Raw genomic sequence first — 10,118 nt, 5'->3', positions numbered from 1 at the left:
TAACACACCTGGGTGCCGACAGGGGTGACACAGTCAAACTTGGCATTTTAGAAAGTTCCTTCTGGCAGCTATGGGGAAATGGACAGGCGGGAAGCAGGTTGGAGGTGGGGTCTGCCAGTCCCTTCAGCCACAGGCCAGGCCACAAAGGACACACCTGAACACACCTATAGGTCAGAACCCGGCTGTCCCTGTGACTCGCTGTGACAAAGTCGGAGAAGCAGACTCCACTTCTTGATGGCAGAGCAGCAAAATGTTGTGTTATTGCTGCCCTCACAGGCCAGCCCTGCATCTGGGGCTGGAGAGGAAGGGCGCCCTCTGAGCCTCGTGATCACTGGGGCTGGGCAGAGGGGAATGCCATGGGTCACAGAGGGGCCCCACCACTGCCCAGACCTGGGAGCCACGGCAGGGAGGGAGGGAGGGAGCCGACGCGCCCAGACTCTCCTCCTGCTCTCCCTTTGCCGGCGGGCACCTCCTGGCTGACCATTAGGAGGCAGAGGGCCAGGGAGCCAGGGGAGGTGTCCACACAGACTGGAGCAGAGAGGGAAGGGCCTGGAGCAGAGAGTCTCCGTGAGAGGATGTTACAGAACCCGGCTGTCCCTGTGACTCGCTGTGACAAAGTCAGAGAAGCAGACTCCACTTCTTGATGGCAGAGCAGCAAAATGTTGTGTTATTGCTGCCCTCACAGGCCAGCCCTGCATCTGGGGCTGGAGAGGAAGGGCGCCCTCTGAGCCTCGTGATCACTGGGGCTGGGCAGAGGGGAATGCCATGGGTCACAGAGGGGCCCCACCACTGCCCAGACCTGGGAGCCACGGCAGGGAGGGAGGGAGGGAGCCGACGCGCCCAGACTCTCCTCCTGCTCTCCCTTTGCCGGCGGGCACCTCCTGGCTGACCATTAGGAGGCAGAGGGCCAGGGAGCCAGGGGAGGTGTCCACACAGACTGGAGCAGAGAGGGAAGGGCCTGGAGCAGAGAGGGAAGGGCCTGGGGTGGGGGGGGGGGGGCAACAGCCTTGCGTCCCAGAACCTGGGGTGGCCCTGGCATGGAAAAGCTGCTCTACAGAGTGAATATCACAGGGGTTCCTGGCCCAGGCTGGGCCCCTCTAATGTGTGTGCCTGGTGTCTGGCAGCCCTGGTTCCTCCAGGGAATTTCCAGGGTGGATGCAAGAGGTGCAAGAGGGGGTGGGGCCAAAACAGAGTGGGCAGCCCCCACAGGCGTCAGGGGGCCTTAAAGGGCCAAGGGCTTGATATTAATTCCAAGAGAAGGGGGTCCTGGGGGGAGGTCTGTCCTGGCTGTGGGAGGATGATCACATGTGGCAGAGAAGTAGTCCTGTGCCCGGGGAGCGGGTGGGAGGGAGAAAGGCCTTTTCTGGGGTCTCTGCAGAGGTGGGGGCTGCCCCACATCCCAGGAGGCCAGCCCACTTTCCCACACTCATGAGTCGGTTGTTCCCTAATTATTTACCGTTATTTACATGAGGGCAGCCCTTCGCAGTTTCCAAAATGCCTTCCTGAAGGTGGCTCATTCAATTCTCACAACAGCCGGGTGGGCTGTGCTGCTCTGGCCCCTGGCCCAGGGGTGACTGAGGCGGGTGACTCACTGAGTCGCCCTCCTGCCCACACCGCCCTCCAGCCCACACCGGGGCTGCCCAGCAGGGCTCGCTGGGAAGGGGAGGGCTCCGCTGTTGGTATATAAGCAGTTTCTGTTTCCCTTAGTTGCACTGTGGGGAGCCTCTGTCCCCACATGGAGCTCAGTCTGCCCTGGGTCCCTGGTTGTGTGGCCTCGCCTCAGTGCTTCCAGGCTGCTGCACACTGCCTGGCCCGTGGCCACCCCCCTGCTCAGACAGATACTTCTCCTGGGCCCCTGGGGCTCTGGGTAGGGAGGTGAAGATCACAGAGAAAAAGCTAGGAGGCTCCTCTGTGACCTGCTTCACAGCCCCACTGCCCAGCCTGGCTCTGGCAGGGGCTACTCCGTGGTTGGACATAGGGGCCTGGCAGAGCTCTGCAAAGGGGTGGAGGGAAGGGAGTGCAGCCTGAACAAGACTTGCCCTCTACCCACCAGCCTGCTGCCCTGGATGTGGCCTTGCAGGATGCACGTTCCCTCGCTGGGCCTGGTTCCTCCTATGAAAAGTAGTGCTGACGAAAGTCCCCAGGGTGAGGCCTGGGTGAGGCAAAGCCAAGAAGGAAGGCAGGACACACCAGAGCCCTCTGCAACTTCCTCCTTTTGTTTTGTTGTTGTTGTTTTTGTTTGTTTGTTTTTATTGATTTCAGAGAGGAAGGGAGAAGGAGAGAGAGAAACATCAATGATGAGAGAAAATCGATGGGCTGCCTCCTGCACCGCCCCCCCTCACTTTGGGGATTGAGCCCGCAACCCCAGCATGTGCCCTTGACTGGAATTGAACCCAGGACCCCTCAGTCCGCAGGCCGACGCTCTATCCACTGAGCCAAACCGGCCAGGGCTGCACCTTCCTCCTTGACTGTAGTCCTGTGCCTGGCACTGACACGCAGCAGATCCCAGAGGGACAGGTGGGTCAGTGGCCGCCCGAGTGGAGACTCCAGTGGGATAGGTGCCCCCCCAGCTGCATGCCTTCTGGCTGCTGCGCAAGATGCCTCTCCAGGACACAATCCTCTTGCCCTTCTGGGGGTCCTCCTGTGGGCTCTGGGCATCTTCCCTCACCCTCAGCACCCAGACCTGCAGGCGGGAGGCCCCAGCTGTTAGCACAGGTAGCTAGATATTCACAAGGGAGTCAGACATTGTGAGCCTAATGGGCCTGGGAGCTGAATGGGACACTGAGCCAGCTTGCTTCCCTGGGAAATGACAGCTTCACACACTCCCCAGAGAACCACCCGATCCACAGGGGGTAGAACAATAAAGGGAGAGGTAAGCGAGATGGTGACCATAGAGGCCTGTCAGTCTAACCTGGGAAAGGGATCAACTGATTAGAGCAGTGATGGCGAACCTTTTGAGCTCGGTGTGTCAGCATTTTGAAAAACCCTAACTTAACTCTGGTGCCGTGTCACATATAGAAATTTTTTGATATTTGCAACCATAGTAAAACAAAGATTTATATTTTTGATATTTATTTTATATATTTCAATGCCATTTAACAAAGAAAAATCAACCAAAAAATGAGTTCGCGTGTCGCCTCTGACACGCGTGTCATAGGTTCGCCATCGCTGGATTAGGGAGTGGACCCACCAGAAGCCTGCCGAAGCTTAGGCAGTTGATTGGTTATTTTGAAAAAGTGTCTGTCTGGTTCTTCTCAATCCCAAGATGATATAATCAGCTTAACAAAGAAGCCCTTCTCTCTCCACCCCCACAACATGCACTGGCCCTGCTCATTCACGTGTTCTCTCCGTAGCGGCCTTGTGGGACTAGCAGCCGAGCCCGGCAGCTGCGCAGACTCTGAACGCAGGCCCAGGCCGGGCAAACAAACTCAGCCAGCTGGATGGCGAGAAAGGCTGGGCATGGCACAAAAGGTCTGGGCACTGACCCTATTTCTGGGCCCAATGAAGGCAAGATGGGCCTTTTTCCGTGGTGAGACAGACAGAGATGGGCATTGGAAACCCAGGGGAACGCCTTGGATTTTGCATCTGGCACCACAAATAAATCTTATCACCAGACCTCATCCTCCCTTGTGCGCCTCCTGGAATGCTTGCCTTGTGACACTGCAAGAACCCGACTTCCACTGGCAACACAGCCACCTAGGTTTTTGGCCCGTGATTATTGTCCTTGGGGCTGTGCCCTGGAGCCCTTGGCCTCAACCGGCTTCCTGCCCTCCATAACTCAGCCCACTGCAGCCCCAGCCAACCCGCCCCAAGATGGCAGGAGCATCAGGCATCTGGGCACGCCTGGTCCCTGCAGGCTCCAGGGAGCTGGCCTACGTCACTACTGCCCTGCCTTGCCTCCAGGGCATTTCTTATCTTAGACTAAATTCAAGGCCTGCCCTTGCCCTTGGGGAAACTGAGGCAGACACTCCTTGCTCAGGCCCTGCTGTGCGTGAGTCAAGCTGGGGACAGGGTCAGCAGCTGCACCCAGGAAGGAGCAGTGGCAGCAGAGATAAGCTTTCCGGGCTGAGGTGCTTGAGAATGTGCCCCTCTACCCCGACCGCTCTGCTGGGCACCTCTCCCTGGAGCAGTGTTCTGACTTGGGGCAGTGGGTGGGCTCCCCGGGATTGTGTCAGTGGGGATGACAGCAAAGCCCAGCTCACAATGAGGTGCCCTGGAGGCACCCAGCACGGGGCCTGACCACCATGGGACCCTTACCACCACATCTGCAAAACCAAAGACTAATAGAGAACATCTTGTTTTAGCCTCTAGTCTTCCACATGAAGACCACTCCATAGAGCAGTACTGACTCTGTGTGTGTGTGTGTGTGTGTGTGTGTGTGTGTGTGTGTGTGTGTGTTTCTAGGATGCCAGGCTCTGAGAAGCGGCCCTGCTTGGACCCCTGCAGTCTAGTTTCCTTCTGGGGCAGCAAGGGTGGGTGGGGCAGCCGCAAAGGGCTGGGGAAGTCACACCTGAGCTGTCTGAGTGGGAAATGCACTTGGAGAGCTGTGTCCAGGCTGGACTGTGTTCCAGGTTAGACACAGGTTGGGGCTGGTGGGCAGGCGAATCTCAGGGCTGGTGGTCAGGTGTGCAGGTATGTGAGCTGCATAGGGGCAAGCAGGGCATGTGTGACAGGGCATGGGCCCCGAAGCCAGGGACGAGCCTGCAGGTCGGTGGACTAGCCCCTGTGGACACTGGAGTGGGGGATTGCTCACAAAGGGGCTCCTGTGGGCTGTCTTGGAGCCTGGGAGGACATCCCAGTGTCCAGGGGTGAGGGAGGTGCTTGAGTTTGCGGTGTGTGATGGTGTACGGCACTATGTGTACAAGGTCAGGCATGTGAGTGTATGAGTCTGGGTACATGTGTGTGCGTATGTGCATGTGCGAGGCCTTCTCTGGATCTCCAGGGCAGCTCTATGAGCAGCGATGGCTTCAGCCTTGTCAAGAGCCCATCATCTTCAAGGGCAGTACCATCCAATTTCTGGCCCCCTAACCCATCCTCCCTAATCCTCTCCAACCACGTCTTCTCTGGCCTCCGCCCTCCAGCCATCTGTGTTGCTAATCCAGCCTGGGTCCCAATTAAGACTGCCAGGCCCCCTGCAACCTCCCATCTCTGCCCCTTTCCCTCATCCAGACTATAAAACTGAGTCCTGGGGTGAGGTGAGCACACACAGCATCTGGCGTCCCTCAGCTGGTCCCTAGGTCTCCTGCCTCAGGAGCAGGTGCCCAGGCAGGGCTCTGGGTTAGGAAAAGGGAGGGAGCCTTTGCCTCACCCCATCCTTAGTCAGCTGGCCCCCCTCACCTCAGCTCAAACTGGAGCTTTCCTCCACTGCTCTGTGCACAATTCCTGTTGGTTTGCCCCCACCAGATCCTGGATGCCTCCTCATTTTCATTGTCGCCCTGGGTCCACCAACCCCCCGCCCCCGGCAAACCATAGCCACAGCCCTGACCTCTCCCTGTAGCTCCCACCATCCGTTCTCCACCCACAGTGGGGCTGCTCTGGTGTCCATCAGATGGTTCGTTCCCTTTACTGAGACCTTCCAAGGATTCCCACTGTCCTTTCAATCCAATCAGACCCCGGCCCAACAGGGGAAGCTCCACCTCTCCAGTCGCTAGCTCCTCCCTGGCTCAGGGCTTTGGTCAAAGGGGGTGGCAGATGGGAAGAGCCTGTTGGATGGGGTGGGAATCCTGGATTCGGGGGGAGGGGGGGCAGGATGGAGGGCCTCAAAATTGTGAGTTCAAACTCTGGCTCCATCATCTTCCAGTTGTGACAATTTGGGTCAATTAGTTGACCTCTTGGTGCCTTGGTCCCCCATTTGTATTTGGGGCACCAGCCCTTCCACGCTTAGGGCTCTTTGGGGTTTTGGAAGAGGGTGGGGCACATGACAAGCAGGTGAGTGTCTTCGTGAAGAGCTGGGCCTGGCAGGACGGGTGTGCTGGAAAAGGGGTGGGTGCAGGACACAGGGGGGCCTGCAGACCCTCCCCAGAGGCGGGGCAGCCTAGTGCTTAACACTCAGGCTCCAGTCTCAGTTCTCCCAGTTACTGGTGTGTGGCCTTGGCTCAGCCCCTTGGAGCCTAGGGTTCCCTATCTGCACAGGGGGGTACCGACGCTGCCCCTCAGATGCAGTAGTGCCCAGAAGGCCCCTAGCTCAGTGCTAGCCATCGCTATTGTTTAAAGAGGGCACAGAGGGGGTGAAATCACTTGTCCAAGGCCACGCTGTGAGGAAGCAGCCCCGCTGTGTTTGAGCCAAGGTGATACGGCTCCTGAATTCCCACGGCTCCCTGACGTGCACCATCGCTGCTGTGGCCCCGTGGCTGCTGGTGGTACTGGGCTTTATGGGGGTGGCCGGCCTAGTCTGGGTGGCCTAGTGCAGGGGTGATGAGGGGGAAGAGCAGTCTCAGCTCCTCGGGCCTCGAAGTCCCCTGGCCACCTTCACACAACATCTGGCTTGGGCTGCGGGGAAGCCCTGGGAGTTCTTTTGACACAGAGCCACACACCCTCTGACCACAGTGGCCACATTTCTGAGAGTCCCTCACCTCTTGCCCAACCATTACACTGGCGACAGAGTTCTTCCTTAGCAACGACCTCTTCCTCAGCCACCGGGACCTAAGCCAGGGCAGCTGGCTGGCAGGGCGGGAATGGACTGGTTCACTGCTGCCGTGGGCTGGGGGCCACGGATGTGCTGGGGATGGGAGCGCGCCAAGGAAAGAGACCAGGGAGGGGCTCCTCCCGCCCCAGGCCCCGGCAAATCCAGGGCTGTGGCCAAGCCCAGGTCCCTTTGATGGACACTCGCAGAGCAGGAAGGGACACAGACAACAAGACTGGCTTTCCCAGACCCCCCCTCTCGGGGCCGCAGCCTCCACTCCCCTCCACTCCTGATGGGAGGCCACAGCAGGAGGGGGAGCCAGACCCCATGGCATGGCACCGTGCCGAGGCTGGAAGGGGCTGCAGGGACCCTCTTTTGGGCGACGTGTCCTGACTCGTGTCTCTATCTTGTCACACTTGGTAACATCTTTGGGTACCATCTGGACCATTCAACTTAGTTGTTACAAACCTAACATTTATTTTAAAAGGAACCTACATCATAACTCTCGATGGATAACTAGTCTCACTTGTCATGAACACAACATAATCACAAAAATAAATATTATTGAGACCATGAGGACAGCTCCCCGAGGGCAGTGCTTTGTGATTTGCTGCTGTATCCCCAGCTCCCACAACAGTGCCTGGCACGTCATAGGTGCTCAAAGTGTATCTTTTGAATGAGGGGCTGAGTAAATGAAGAAATGACTAAACGCAGAAAGGAATGCTTGATCGGGAATGGATGCTCAGGGGAGGCACAAAGCCTGTTGTTAAAATGAGGAAAAGCAAATATTCGAGAGGCGTCAAAGCCATGCCTGTCTCGCATGGAGACTTTCTTCTTGTATTCACCGTGTCCAGCAGGGCTGTCTAAGTGTGTTCCTGCCTGCACACACATGACGTGACACCTGTGTGCGGACAGACGCCAGCGCCCTCAGCCACGTGCAGGCCACTCTGAGCCAGCCTGGGCGAGGGGGGTGCTGCAGTCATAGCTCTCCTCCCCGTCCGTCCTCCCACCGTGGACGGGCCATCTTCATAGAGCATGAAGTCACTGTCCTCACCAGGCTGGAGCCTGTGGGGGTGGCCAGGCCTATGGGGGTGGCTGAGCCTGTGGGGGTGGCCACTGCACTGCTCTGGTAGAAGCCTGGCACAGGAAACCTGACGTCATCCTGACTCACTCCTCGAGCTGGACTGGGGGTGGCCTCACTCGTCACTCTTACCTTCATACCTGCCCTGGCCTGTGATTGCAGCCACACCATTCATTTCTTCCTCCCCCCCCCCCCCCCCCAGCCCGGGACATCTGCCTGGGGTGTGGGTTTGGAAGGAGGAGGCAGGGACATGCAGCGGGAGGCAATCTCAGCACAGAGCTTCGTGCTTTGTGACTGGATGGGAAAACCACTCTGCAGGGAGGCGGCGGGGGGTGTGCTATGGGGCAGGGAAAGACCAGGGATCCCAAAGGTGGGAAGGGGAGCGGGCAGTGATGCTGAGCCAGCCGGTTACAAAGAAAAACACGCAATAACCATGTGTTCTCGTTGGGTATTTTAAGTTTTAAAAAAAGCCGAACCCCAAATCTACTTGATAGTGTCTGCTCTGTAAGAGCCAGGCCAGGACCAACAAAAATCCAAACAACCTTTTGAGTCTGGCACAGACCTACTGCCACCCCCTCAGCACCTAGCGAAGGGAGCAGGGGCCTCCTTCCGGGACCTGTAGCCTGTGGTCTTCAGGTCTAGTGAGACCCCTCCTCACACTGTCCTCCCCCAGGTGCCCAGAGCCCTGCCTTCTCTCCGCCAGGGCAAGCGGTGGTCCTGGAGGAGGTGGCATGACTCACCAAGGGTCGGGGGATCCTTAGTCAGAGCAGAAGTAGGGTGGGATGTGGGCTACATTCTCTTCCCCTCTCTTCTTCCCGGGCGTCAGGCTTTCACACAGGTATGGGGGTGGGGGTTCCCCCAGTTGGGGAGTGGGGGGAGGGGCAGGGGAGCCCTTCCTTCATGGTGAAGTCAGGCCTCCTTGAGCCTGTGTTCCAGAGCTGAAAAGCCCCAAAGCAAGTGGCATTGCATACAGGTAGCCACGGCAGGCAGAAATCACTGCTTCTGGCCAGAGCGGTGGGCAGGGCCCTAGGACCTGTGACACGGGAGCAAACCTCAGCAGTGCACTCCCACACTCACGGGGAACTTCCAAAAAGGTCACCGCTCTCCCAGGAGGCCCCACCCTGCCCAGCTGATTTCCTCCTGAGCCAGGATCCCAGCCGGCCAGTCCTCCCTCCCCCTCCCCAAGGAGCTGAAAGGCCAGGGCTCCCAGCACAGCAGGTGACACCAGCCCCGTGGTCAGCAAGCCTGGGCCTGACTGTCCTTTCATGTGCTCTGTAATTTGCCCCTGGAATCAGCCATTAAGTCATCTGCAGGCTGATGCCAAGGATAAGGCCCATATCGGACTCTGGGATCTGTGGCCCAGACTCCCGGGCTCTGCTGTGGCTTTGCTGAATCAGCCTCCAGACTGGCCTGGTAGAGAGGGACAGCTCACCGCAGGTGCTTGGGCAGTGGCGTGGCCTCAGAGCCTTGGAACCAGTGTAGGCTAGTAGGGGACACTGAGGCACAAGAGGGTGGTGTGACCTCAGGCATCTTGGGCGCCCTTAAAGCTTCTCTCACCTGTGTCTCCTCTCCCCCTCAGCACACAGAGCAGCAAGCTGTCAACGACATTGTGGAATTGCATACAGATCTGCTCTAATACACAGACACAGCAAGCCCAGTATAGGGCTGGGGGGTACGCACGGGTCCTAGCTGTAGTCCTCCAAGAAGGTCTGTACGGGGGGCCTACATGGGAGCTGGAGGGGTCCTACGAAGGCACAAAGTGGTGACTCGGGGAAGGGGGGCTGAGGAGGTTAGGATTGGGTGGCTGTGGGGGCAGCTCCAGCTCCAGGGCACTGTCCCCACCCACTTGAACTTTTCTGCTTTGGAGTTCAGATCTCCCACACACACCTGGGGCTCACCACATCCTGCCCCAGGGCTTTGGGCTGGGGTGGGGGTGGGAGTGGGCAGAAGGGTTGTGATGGTTGAGAGCTTCCGCTTCTTTCTGCTCACGGCCTTGCTGGAGCACCAGGGGCCCTGCCATCCAGGGGTCTGCTGCAGGAGGAAGGAGGCTGAGCAGGGGGAGGGGAACAATGGAGGAGCAGGTTCTGGTAGCTCTTCTCCCCCTTCCCCTTGGGGCCGCTCCTGAAATTCCCGGAGGTACCCGGGAGAGCCCAGAACCGTCAGCAGGAGAATTCCCCTTCAGAGCTGGCCTATGACTTGGGGAAGTGCTTTGTCTCGGGTCCCTGGGGTTTCCCTGGGCTCCTGGGGAGGAAGCCTTGCCTGCTCATACTAGAAACTCATCATGGGCCCCCTGCCTCGCGCACCCCTCCCAGGCTGGGGTCCTCCTCACCCAGGTGCCCAGGGTGTTGGCCTCAGAGGACCATGTTCTGGCCCAGCTTGGCCACTAACCTGCTGTGCAACCCTGAGTGCTGGTCT

Source organism: Myotis brandtii, unplaced genomic scaffold (assembly GCF_000412655.1).
Source record: "Myotis brandtii unplaced genomic scaffold, ASM41265v1 scaffold1347, whole genome shotgun sequence".
NCBI lineage: Eukaryota > Metazoa > Chordata > Mammalia > Chiroptera > Vespertilionidae > Myotis > Myotis brandtii.
The sequence above is the reverse complement of the archived record's forward strand: the minus strand, read 5'-3'. Positions refer to the sequence as shown.